The 13,521-nt window shown below is 41.0% G+C and overlaps 1 protein-coding gene across 8 annotated transcripts in view; it reads right to left on the reverse strand.

Moving 5' to 3' along the window:
• TMEM117 (transmembrane protein 117) overlaps positions 1-13,521 on the reverse strand; it is a 442,663-nt gene that overhangs the window by 381,692 nt on the left and 47,450 nt on the right. The window lies entirely within an intron of this gene.

Genomic DNA, 13,521 nt, shown 5'->3' on the forward strand with positions numbered 1-13,521 from the left:
TTAAGGCAGGAAATTTCCTTGTGGATAGATTTTTGATAATGAATTCAATTTATTGTATAGATATAATGCTACTCGGATTATTTCTTCTTGTGTCAGTTTTGTTAAACTATGTCTATCAAGAAAATTGTCTCTTTCATGGGTTTTTTTGGGAACTCATGGGCATAAATAAACTAATGTTCCTTACACTTCCGATCTGTTTAGTATCTGCAGTGACATTCCCTCTTTAATTCTTGATATTGGTGTTTACTTTTCCATATTTGCTTTTTTTTCTTTCTTTCTTTCTTTCTTTTTTTTTTTTTTTTTTTTTTGCAAGGGGATAGCTAATTAGGTTTATTTATTTGGTTTTTCAATGGAGGGACTGGGGATTGAACCCAGGACCTTGTGCATGCTAAGCATGTGCTCTACCACTGAGGTATACCCTCCCCTCTTATCTCTGCTTCCTGATCAATCCTAGTAGTAATTTCTAGTCTTATTAATTTTTCAAAAGTAATTCATCGTTGGCTTTGTTAATTTTCTCTGTTTGTCCTTTTTCTCTTTTCTTTCTGTTCTTATCTTTATTTCCTCCTTTCTACTTACTTTTGGTTCAATTTGCTTTTCTTTTCCTAACCTCTGAAGATGAAAACTTAGAGCAATGACTTAAAACCTTTCTTCTTTTCTACTATAAACATTTAAAATATAATTTACCTCTAAGCACTGCTTTAGTTACATCCCATAAATTTTGATGTTATGTCTTCATCATCATTTGGTTGGAAATAATTTCTAATTTCTTTGTAAATTCTTTTTCGACTGTAGGTATTTAAAAGTGCGTTTTTAAATTTCCAAACATTTGGGGATTTCTTCTGCGTGCATGTGTGTTGTATATTGTGTGTATTTGTTTTTGATTTCTAATTTAATTCCTTTGTGATCAGGGAACATACTCTGAATGATTTTATCTTCTGAAATTCATTTGAGCCTGTTTCATGCTCCAAGTAGTAAATAAATTGAATACATGAATAAATCTTTGATTCTGCCTTCTGCTTAGAGAACAACAAACTTGAGTCTACCTTCGTGAATGTTCCACTCAACTTGAAAAGAATGTGTATTTTGATGCTTTTTATTTGATGTTTGATATTAGTTTTAAAATAGCCTATATTCTCATTCATTTTTCTGTCTCATTTAATTCTATCAATTACTCAAAGAAGAACAATAAATTATACAGCTGTGGTTATGGATTTGTTTTTCCTCTCTTTAATTCTGTCAGTTTTAGTTCAGATGTTTTGAATCTCTGTAACTGGGTACATATATATTTATGATCACTATATCTTCTGGATGAACTGACTCATTCATCATTTTGAAATGTCTACCTTGGTTACTTTGTCTGATATTAACACATTCACACCAGTTTTCTTATACTCACTGTTTATATGATACATTCATTTTCCATCACGTCAACTTCAATTGCTCTGTGTCTTCATATTTAAAGTGTATTTCTTACCAACAGCACATGCTTGGATAAAGCTTTTTCTATTCAGTCTAATGATCTCTGCCTTTTAATTGGAATGTTTAGGCTTTTTGCATACAATCTAATTATAGATTGGGTTTAGGTCTGCCACTCTGCTGCTCGGTCTATCCTTATTTTATCTCTATCCTTTTACTCTGCTACTTCTTTCCTGTCTTCTTTTGGCACGGTAGAATATTTTTCAATTAATTTTAATTTCCTTCTTATTTTGATTTCTCATCTATCCTCTCTGTATTATTTTTCAGCGATTATTCTAAGGACTGCCACATGACTCCGTAACTTATCATAGTTTAGAATGAACATTGTGCCACTTGGTGCAAAATATGAGAATCCAGCCACAGTATAATTCCACTTACCTCCATCCTTTGTGTTATTATTTCCATACATATTTATATCATCATACGTTATAAAGCCCCACAATACAATATTATAATTTTTCCTTTATACATCCAGTTGTCTTTTAAACAAATTAAGAAAAGGAAAAAGGAGTCCTTTAATTTATCCCCGTATTTATGATTTCTAGTGCTCTTCAGTCTTTCCTGTAGATTTGAGTTTCTATCTGCTTTCATTGCTCTCTAGTCTAAAGAACCTTCTGCAGCATTTCTTATAGGGCAGGTGTACTAGAGATAAATGCCTTGTTTATTTGTCTGCAAATTTCCTTTATTTGCCTTCATTTTGGAAATACATGTCAGCTGGATATAGAATTCTGGATTGAAATGTTTATTTCTTTCCTTACTTTAAAGATACGCTCTGTCCTTGCTTCCAACAAGAATTCAGCCATCATTCAGATCATTGTTCCCTTGTATAAAATGTAACTTTATTCTCTGGCTGCCTTCAAGATTATCATTTTATCTCTGGTGTGCAGTGGTTAGACTTTGAAAATGTTCTTGGTCTTCTTTGTATCATCCTACTAGCTCACAGTGTATAAACACTGTTTTAAAATCCTTGTCTGCTAATCAACTTCTAGGTCATCTAGGTGTCTGTTTCTGTTAACTACTTTTTCTTTGAACTATGGATCACATTGTCGAGGGGTTTTGCTTTTGTTTTTGCATATGCAGTCAATTTTTATTTTATGCTGGACATTATGAAACATTGTAGAGACTCTGCATTCTGTTATCTTCCTCTAAAGAGTATTAATTTCTTGTTCTGCCAAGCACTTATATTGTTGGCTAGTCACCTTGAACTTGTATAGGCTTGATTTTATACTTGGTTAGGGTGGGTCTATGTTGGTTTACTCTTCAGGCCTGGAGACAAATCCCACAGCCCTAAGATGTAGTCTTTACTTCTAAGGGGCAGACCTTCTGGAGTTTCAACGGAAAGCCCAAGGTGTTTATCAATCCTTCTAATTTGGTATGACTCAAACTCCAAACTGTCCCCACTGCGGTAAATAGACAATGAAATCTCTGTCCAGCTCTTTCAACCTTCCAGCTAACATTTTTGCTGTGATTTTTGAAGATTCCTTCAAGAATGTACAGCTCAGAGCTAGTCAAGAATTTAAGTAGAGTTCATACATAAAATTTGGGATTATCCACTCTGTGGATCTGACTTTTCCAGGATTTCCCACATTATTTTCCAACTTCTCTCTCAGCCCAGAGAACTGCATATTCAGAGTCTTTAAATCAAAAGACATGTGGCTTGTAAGTCAATTACACTTCAATTAAAAAAAAACTCTATCAAAGAAAAAATATATGATCATATCAACATCCAGAAGTTTTTGACAAACTCCAACACCCAATCCTGATAAAAACTCTCAGTAAACTGGGAATAGAAATAAGCTTCCTCATCTTAATAAAGCAAATCTACAGGAGAACCTTACAGCTTACATCACACTTAATGGTAAGAAACAAAACCTTCTTACTAAGTTCAGGTAGAATGCAAGGTTGTCCCCTTTCACCATTTCTCTTTAATATTTTACAAGAAGTTCATGCTAATGCAATTAGACAAGAATAGAAAATATAAAATTGGGCAGGAAGGAAAAAAAGGAGAAGAAAACTAGCAACCCAATCAAAAACAATGGGCCCAAAATCTTAAGAGACACATCACCAAATAAGATAGACAACTAGCATATAAGTACATGGAAAGATGACCCACATCACACGTAATCAGTAAAATAAAGATTTTAAGTTCAGTGATGCAACACTAAATACCTCTAGAGAATGGCCAGATTTTGGAACACTGACAGTAACAAGTGCTGTGGTGAATGTAAAGCAATAGGAACTTGCACGCATTGCTGTGGAATACAAAACAGTTCAGCTACTACGGAAGACAGATTGGCAGTTTCTACAATGTTAAACACATCCTGATCATAAAATGCAGCAGGGTGTCCTCACTGATAGTTCCAGAAAGATGCTGAAAACTCATTTCCACACAAAAACCTGTGAATGGATATTTATAACACCTTTAATCATAATGGCCAAAACTTGAAAACAAGCAAGATGACCTTCAGCAGGTAAATTAGTAAATATATTCTGGTACATTCTGGGAATGAGATACTACTCAGCCTGACAAAAGGAACTTACCAGGGCATGAAAATATATGGAAGCTTCTTAAGAGCATATTACTGTATGAAAGAAGCCAATCTGAAAAGGCAACATAGGGCATGATTTTAACAATGTATTTCCTAAAGGCTTATGTGTAAGACAGTAAAAATTTCAGTTGTCCATGGTTTGCAGAGGTAGGACTGTAATTATCCTAAGTCTAGAGGATTTTCTGGATAATGATAATTATCTGTGTAAAACTACAGTAATGGATACATGTCATTATACATCTGTCCAAAGCCATAAACTGCACATCCCTAAAAGTGAACTGTAAGGTAAACTACAGACATTAAATATTGTTGATGTCACTGTAGATTCATCAGTGATAACAAATGTATCACTCTGGCTGGGGATGATGATAGTGAAGGAGCCTATGCATTTGTGGGAGCAAGGAGTACTTTACTCTCAATTGTGCTGTGAAGGGAAACCTATTAAAAAATCTTAAAAATATATTGGTAAAAAAAAAAACTGTTGCTTCCTACTGGAGTTATAGCTGTTCCCACGGGTCTCACCAGTATGACTCCCTTTTATCAAGACTTAATCCCCTCCTGTTTTTGCCTTCTTTTGGTTGTTCTCCAATGCCTTAAAATAGTAGTACTGGAGAGAAGGGTTAAAAAGTTATCATTTCTATCTACCAGAAGATAAGCCTGGTACTTCGTATTACTAGAACTGGAATTCCAAACACAGCCAATATGTACTCAGTAAGTATGAGTATGGATAGTCATTTCAAACTCAACGTGCCTAAAATTGGAACTTTATTTTTCACCCCTAAATCTTTTATCCTCTCAATCTACCTACCTTATTAAACAGCAATACAATCCACCAAGTTGCTCAAACACACACACACACAGACACACACACACACACAATCCATCCTTTAATCTTATGTGCATCACCCATATCCAATCCACCATCAAATCCTATAGGATCAACCTCCAAAATGCATCCTAATTGCATCCACTTCTCTCCACCTCCACCCTACCATCCTGAATCAAACCACCGTACTCTTTCATAAGGACCAATACAGCAATCTCCTGACGGCCAGTTAAAAGTTAGTCTCCTTGCTTGCATTCTTTCCCCCATCGTTTTTGGAGCAACCCAAATAGTCAGATAAAAACCAAAACCAGATTATGTCATTTCTCTGCTCAAATTCCTACCACAGCTTAGTCCAAAAATGAAATAAGATTTCTTTTTACTATGACCTGCCAAGTCCTATATCATTAATACCTTCCTACTTCTTCCTCCTCCCTCTCGAGCCTCCATGAACATCCTTGATGTTTCTCAAGTGTACAAAAGTTCTTGTTTTTGTTTTTGACCACTCATGGACTTTTCATTTGCTGTTCCTTCAATTTGCAGCGCAATTCTTCCAGATTTCCCGTTGGCTAGCTCCCTCTCACCATTCAGGTCTCAGTTCCAATCTAACCTCCTCAAAGAGAGCTAATTTGACCACCCCATTTAGAGGAGACTCACACCACACCTCAGGCATTTTCTGTCATAGCTCCCTGTCTTGTTTTCTTTATAAAATATAACATTATCTGAAATTAGCTCTTTTTAAAATTGTGCTTATTTTTAAGTTTCTATATCAGTCAGGATAAGTTAGGTTGTGCCATGATGACAAAACAACTCCAAAATCTCAAAGGCTTTAAACTACAAAGGTTTATTCCTGTCTCATCTTACATGTCCGTTAAGGGCCAGCTAAGAGCTCTACTCCACACTGGCTTCAGCCTGGGACTCAGGCAAACGGAGCGGCAACTGTCTGGAGCACTGCTGGTTGCTGAGAAGATGAGGAAAGGAAGCTGGAAGGTCTTGCACACGCAATCACATGCTCCAGCTCCGAAGTGCTACACGTCACCGCTGCTCACAGCTCTGCAGTCAGAATTCATCACAGGACCACCAAGTACAATCCCACCACATTGCAAGGACGAGGGAGACAAACATCTGATGAACTGCACAAATGACCAGAATAGTTTATAGCTCCCCCACCAGAGTGTTCAACGTACCAGAGAAAGAATCTTGAGTGTCTTCTTGTTTTTATTATTACTCACTGGTGGATCCCCAGTGCCTAGAACTGGGTCTCCCACATAACAGGCACCCTAGAAGTACTTCTTGAATAAACGCATATCTCTTTGATTAACCTTTCTTGTGTATCTACGGCTAGAAAATCTAGACTCGCTCAAAGATCTTCCTCCACCTACTGCTGATCATTTTCCAAGAAAGAGTAAAAATACTCTTCTTTCATTTTCAATTTGATCTGCCATCTAGAATTCAGCTGTTACTAAATTCCCTGTCTTGGCTTAAACATGGACTGTCAAGTGCCTGGCTGACAAAATTCAGTGAAGGGGATGGTCTAGTAATTCATGTAGGCTCTAAACGGAAGCAGGAAAGCAACCTAGAAATAAATGAACAAGGTCATTTTTCATGTGGCTAAATGGACAGACTCATGGTTGGGGGTTTAATGGGGAAAAAATCTGGGAAGGGCTGTGAACCCTGCTCTCTACAACAACCCACCCCCTTGCATGGACAGAACATTTGTTCATCCCTAGAGAAAGAAAGATGCTTTTCTTACTCTACGGGGGAAATATCGGGACTTGAAAGACAGACCATTGGGGCTGCCCCACAACTGCTGCCTCCACGAACACCTTCCCCACCTGCTCTGCTGAAAGCCCCTCCGTGGAGTTAACACTGCTGGCAGCGGGGGTGGGCGCAGGCAGAGTAGAGACGCTCTTTAAGATTATTAAATAACTCACCCATCATTAAAAAGGCAGCTTTCTTCACTTCTCTATCCCACTGGAGGGAGGGCGGTGGGGTGGGTACCCCCATAAAGGAGCCACGGTGGGGAGTTCAGAACAGTAAAGACATTGCCCGAATAAAATCCACTGATCGTGCCCTACTTCAGAGTAAACTGAGACGCAGCGCTCAAGGGTTTCACTAAAACACCAATTTTAAATACCCCAGGTTTCTACTAGAAACTAAACTCTTAAAGTTATGCTGACATTTGTTTACCGGTGTTTCTCCCTTACTTAAGGGAAAGGGACTGTTGACAGTGAAACGCCCGTGATGTTGCTCACCCATGTCCACCCTACTTCTTCCTTCTTTTCTGTTCACTCTGCTCAGCCATTGGCCTCTTTGCTGCTCATCAAACACTCAAAATGCACCACTGCCTTGGGGTTTGCCCTGCTCCCTTCTTGGGTAGTTTCCCCCCAGAAAGCTACTGGATTGCTCCTTCATCTCCATCAGGCTTTGCTCAAATGCCACCTTATCACAGAGGGGATTCCAGCAACCTCCCAGACTCCTCTTGGAGTTCACCTGCTTTATTCATCGCCACAGCACGTACTGCCCTCTGACATAATATGTGATAACTTACTGGTCCATTGGCCACCTTTTCCTGCTAGAATGTAAGCTCAGTCAGGACAGCGACTTTGTTTCGTTCAGTGCTGGATCCCCAGAGCCTAGAAAATGCTCAGTAAGTATTTACTGAATGAACAGAATCAAGCCCTATATAATTAAGGCTCCTGTATTGCAAGTGAACTGAGACAAATCAAAGGGGATGATTGAAAAGAGTGGACAAGGGCAAGTTCACACTACGCATCAAAACAGAAATTCAGCGGCATCCGGGTCCTCACAGCTAAACGTTTGTTCCTGTGAGCATACACCTGCCTTTCCCTAAAGTGTCTTCTACTGCTACAAATAACCAGAATAGTACTTTCGCCTCTTTCAGCAAACTTAGAAAAGAAGCTAGGATGACCTAGTGATAATTTAACTTCCAATTTCAGAGATGGATTGGTATGTCTTATGTTCAGTTAATGATGGGAATGGATCCAGGAAACCGAAGTTCGCAAAATGAAGGTCTTATTTTTTAAAAGAGAAGAGGGTGCCTGCACTGTCAGGTCTTCCTCCACACCCTCTCGCCCTTCCTTTCCTGCTGCTCCATCCTCATCGCCACTTCTAAATCCTAACTCGAGCCCTGATCACCTGCGCTCAGGTGGACCCTGGCCACTGCAGCACACCTCCTACCTCAAGGCCACCTGTGTTCATCTTCCTGCAACACGATCTTGAACTTGTCATCCTGTGATCAAACTTTTAATTTTCTCCTTTGATTTCATACATTTCTGGACTTGGGCATTTTCCCACAGCAAGCTTGTATTACTGTTACAATTTAAAATTTGGAAAGGACGCATGCTCCCTGGCTTGTTGTTGTTTCCAAAATGAATGTAAGCTCCTGAACCTGAAATTCAACACCCTCCACAATCTGCCCTGCGGCTTCACTTTCCTGCCTCCAGTCAACTCAAATCCCCCGAGGCAGAAAAACTGCCCCATTCACACTCCACCCCAAGACCACCTGCGCTTTTTGTCCCCACAACTCTGCATTTGTCGTTTCCCCAGCTTGGAATGCCTTCCTTCTCCCTCCAACAGAATTCTACTGGAAGTGCAAGGCGTGGCTCAGATTCAGACTCAGGAACTATTGTAGAAACAGAGACACAGTTCTTGGGAGATGGTGAGTTCACCATTACTAGAGGTGCTCATATAACAGTATAACCATTAACAATGTAATAATAAGGATTCACCAGCTCCATTCACACTGCGATGCTATGGTTCCCGTGAAGTCCTGCTTCCGTAATGAAGCCTTATGCAACCATTTCTGTTGGGAATGACTTCTTACCCCCTTCAGAATAGACTGCCAACCCCACTTATGTGGCAGTGTGTCATAGCACTGTTGTATTTTCATGTCCGTGTCTAATCTCCTTAGCTCACTGCAGCCTCCTCAAAGCCAGTGTCTCATGGCACCTAGCACCGTCCTTTGCAAATGACAGGTACTCAATACGTTTGTCAGTGATGATGCTGAAAATGGTACAGTTCAAGTAGGAAGGACAACAAAGAAAGAGGGGATATGAAGCCTTGTTCCCTCATGAGATGGTCAGTCAGGTGCAGTCACAAGGGGAAACACAGGAGGGGCCCAGGAAAACATTTAGTAAGCTCAGAGGTCCTAGAGAGACAGAGTCACTGCACACCACAAGGGGGCCACACAGGGACGGGGCTGTGGAGGGCCAGTAGAGCGGGCTCTATCAGCCAGGTGGGGACCTGGAAGAGTAAAGACCCAGGGACAAGTGCCTTTACTGGGGGCCGGGGGTAGACATGCAAAAAGTGTGACGGATTTCATTGGTGTGTTTGAATGTCACTCGATCACAGTGACACACAAGAAGGGGAACTTGTGGAGGAGCCAGCCTCATCACACTGGTGCCTCTGGTCACCTGCGTGAGGAGCTCACAGCCTGTCTGCAGGCATGTTGAGGCAGCAGGAAAATATGGAGTTCAAAATTTACAGTATCAACATTAATGTCCCCAGGCTGCTGGGGGGTAAGCTCAAACCCACTCTCCCAGGTTTCCATGTGGACTCACTCATCTACTCCCAGCAGGTCTATTCACATCAATGGGCGTCTCCCCAAGGACACACAAAGAATCAGAACGAGCAGGGACTAGCCTAGGGAAATCCAGACGTGATCACATTCCTCATTCCTCCGGAATCTCGGGGAAGGAGTCAAGCCCAGCACACTGAGATCACTGACGGCTGCCAGGGCAGAGAGCGCTGTGCTGGGGTCTCCCTGGTCAGCAGCAATGACAGGCTTTGTCCGGGAGCTTGATCACTTCTTGCAGGGTCACCTAAATGACCGTCTTTCTCCAAAAGGTAGTGGTGGTGGTGGCACTAGAAAAGACGCCTCCACACAGGCAAAGTGGAGCGAAGCCGTGGGGAGTGGCCTTGCTCAACCCAGTCCTGAGGCAGAGGAGGCTCGCCGGCTGCCAGCTCACCATCTGGGATGCCCCGAAAAGGCGTCTGCCTGGGAACCAGGAGGCTTCAGTTTATGCTGCGATTTTTCTGCCAGCTATTGTTGTGACCTTGGAGCCAGGCAAAGCAACCCTGTACATTCCTGTTTATCCATCAACAATAAATCTAGGTCACAGCCATGACAAAAATACAAAGCAAAGACAACAGAGCTACTTCGACCATTACTGACACTCAAAATCAAATATACAGCTTTGAGGCCACCACTGGAAAGCAGCTAAAGTTTGTCTCTGGCAGAGCTGTGCACCTGGTGTTCCAGCCTGACCCCTGGGCACCCCCAAGTCTTCTAGCGGCCTTTCCTCCCCCTTCTATCCAGAACCCAGCACAGCAACACAGCTCCCATACTAGAACATTCTCCTGCTTTCTCTCACTGACCAACACTTGGACCCTCGATCTCCCAATGATGGCAACCATTAGTTCATAACACCTTCCAAGTAGCATAATACTTCAACCCAGCAAAAATATCTTCACAGTGATTCTAGGTAGAGGCATTAATAAAAGAGAAAAGGAAACAAAGCAGGGAAAACCCGTCCTTTCAAATCACACTCCTCTCCCAGCCAGGACTATGTACCGCATTTGAACAACAAACCAATAAACAAAGCCTTGATCAGTCTGGTTTAAATGAACAAGTGATTGAGCACTCCTCATTTCCAGTTTTACAATGTATTGTTTAAACTAGCTCCAGCCTGGCTGGTTACCTCTCACTGATGAGTGAAGTGGCTCCTCCTAGCACTGGGGGCATGGGGATGCCCGCTCCAACTCCATCTTATATTCATTTTCATAAGAAGTTTCTGCCATGACCTCCCACAGGTGGGAAATGAGAAAAGGAAGTGGAGGCTAGGATTGGACGTGGGAAGGAAAGGTCCCTGAATGACTCATCTCTACCAAAGTACAGTAAAAAGTGGTTAATAACTGCTTAATGACAATGCTCTAAACTGAGCTAGTTTTATTAAGTCCTGGAGGTCTCCTTTTACAGCATCTGTATCCTTTGTCCTACGGGAACCAGAGCAGCCAGCAGGTCCGCCCACCCTGGAAGCTGCAGCTGATTGCCCGTTAGTGCTAACGGAGGCATGGCCGACCCGGGGCAGACTAATGAAGGCACCGAAGAAGCAGGTGTGGGAGGAAACGGCTGTACGCCTGGGGTTGCCAGCCTCACCTTCCTTTCCTGCTCAATGAGAGAGAAGAACATTTAAGCAAGGGATGAGATTTTTTGCAGAGGGCTACCAACTTTAGTAACTCTTAGACATCAAATTCCCCTAGGAAGAGGGGTATTCCTTGGGGATTATTTTAATGCTAAATAGCAATCATTTTCCCCCGCTTACCTTTCCTAACCTCTCATGTCACAAACTTTGCTTCTAGTCTCCCATGTTAAAGACCATGCCAAGCAATGGCACCCTATTTTTCTCTAACATGAACTCTGCGGTCACTTCTGATTCTAAAATTGTTTTACTGCACAAAAAGGAATTGTGTGTTGACAATCTAAGCATCAAGAAAAATGAGGATTCTGGTGCTGCGTATATACATTGGTTGAGAGTGAGGATGGTGATAAACATTAAATGATATGAGTATCAAACACTGTATCTTGAGAAGACAAAGCTTAAAACTATAGTCTATCTAAGTAGCATTTGGCTGCAGATACAGTATTTGCCCAAGTAATTCCTCCAAGAGGAAGTACTTACTACCTTGAGAGCACACTACTTAAAATGATCAATTGTTGACAATCACCCTGGACAGTAATAAATAAACATTTTTTACTATACCATCCACTATCAGGATAGTTACTATCAACTCTCAGGTTCATTTATATTATTCAGCTACTCAGATCTCAAATGAATACAAAAGAGGTCAGATCATACCCACATTATTTCATTAAAATAATGGGTTTTCCTTCTTAAATATCTGGTGAAATCTGTTTCTTCATTTTTTGATATCCTTCTATCCCCATGACTATCTTACCCACATTTTCCAGAATGTCTGAATCTTTTCTATTTTGAAATGATAAAATAATTTGTGTAGCTGAAACACAAAGGAAAAAATTTCAAACTAGACTTAAGACAACAGAAAATAAACACGCATTTACCTTTATCAAATCCATTAAATGACAAAACACAGTTGAGTCATTTGGTATTTTATGAGAGAGACTTTTGTTTAAATAAAATGAAAGAACAAAAAACCCTAGAATTTGCCTTCTCAGATTTCTAGATGTATTGAGAATGCTTTATTCAGAACTTCCTGTTTCAAACTAAACCACACTTAGGTACACAGAAATCAGCAAACTAATTTTTTGCATAATATAAACACAAGAAAAAACACCTTACACATGTATTTTTCTTATGTAGACGTCCAGTTATCAGTGAAACCATTATTCTTTTTATCATAGCCTTCAAAAAAAGAATTGTGATTTCTATGTAGGTGGATATCCTGTGGGAACCAAAGATTTATACGAAATATTGTTGACAGTCAAGTACAGGTACAATATCCAGTTTCTATAATTCTGAAATCCAAAAGACTCTGTAACTGATTTGTTCGCAAGACCTGACCAAACCTGAATTCATTGAGCAGCAAAATCGAACCTGAACTGATCTGAATGAGGCTGTTTATATAGCCTTTATGCCACTTCATGTGAACACACACACACACACACACACACATATATATATATATATATTCAGCTACAAATACATTCATGTGATTGATGATGAAAAATTTCTTCAGCCCCATGGGGCAAGCTACTAAACACAGGCGCATGCACTGAAGTCTGAAACATAACTGGTCTCAAGGTTTGGATAAGAAGCGGTGGGCCTGGATTAAGCCTGGTAAACCCATACTGGGTGTACTGAGAACCATTCACGGCAAAGGGCCGTCGCCTGCGCTCGCATTATCTGAACCCGTCATTTACTGAACTCATTATCTTCTCTAACTGCATCTCCTAACGACTCTTTCCTTTTTTAATTAGATAACCAGTCCTTAGTCACCCATCCCACCTTCCTAGTTACCTGTCATTCCACCCTTACTCTCACCTCCTTGTATCTCATCAGTTACTGTTACTGAAGCTTCCCGAGGCTCCGAGAAGCCCCATCCTGCTGCCCACAGTCCCACCCCTATTTCAGACTGGCCTGAACAGCCTCAAGCCTGCAGGACTGCAAGAGGCTCCCCAAAAAAACACTTCCCTTCTTCCCGACTACTCCCCTAGTCTCTCCCTCTCCAATTCCCACAAGATTCGGCTCCAGATGAATGGTGTCATCATCTCCCATCCTGTTCAAAGTCTTTCCTTGATTTGAATACTGTAAAGGAAGAGGCAGAGTCCAAGCAGGAGACTGGCATCTAAAGACAAAGAACGCAGACTCAGCCGACCTTTCTACTGCATCTCCTGCTCTCCTGGCACAAACCTTTCACGCCAGTCATGAACATGACCTCCTCGGTTTTCCCCAAGCTCAAAAAAGCTAAGTTGTTTCTCATCCCTTTTGCTCACACCATCCACCCCATGACCTGAAATCTATAATGAATTCTTTGCATCATGTCTGACTATTTTAATCTCGCTCATGTTTCAGACTCCCTTACGTCCCACGTTGGCAGCAGAGTTTTCTTTCGCCTTCCTAGCCCTCAGTGCTCCCTTCCTGAATTCCCCCAGCTCTCTCAGTCTGCACT

The sequence above is a fragment of the Camelus bactrianus genome, chromosome 12, assembly GCF_048773025.1.
Source record: "Camelus bactrianus isolate YW-2024 breed Bactrian camel chromosome 12, ASM4877302v1, whole genome shotgun sequence".
Lineage (NCBI taxonomy): Eukaryota > Metazoa > Chordata > Mammalia > Artiodactyla > Camelidae > Camelus > Camelus bactrianus.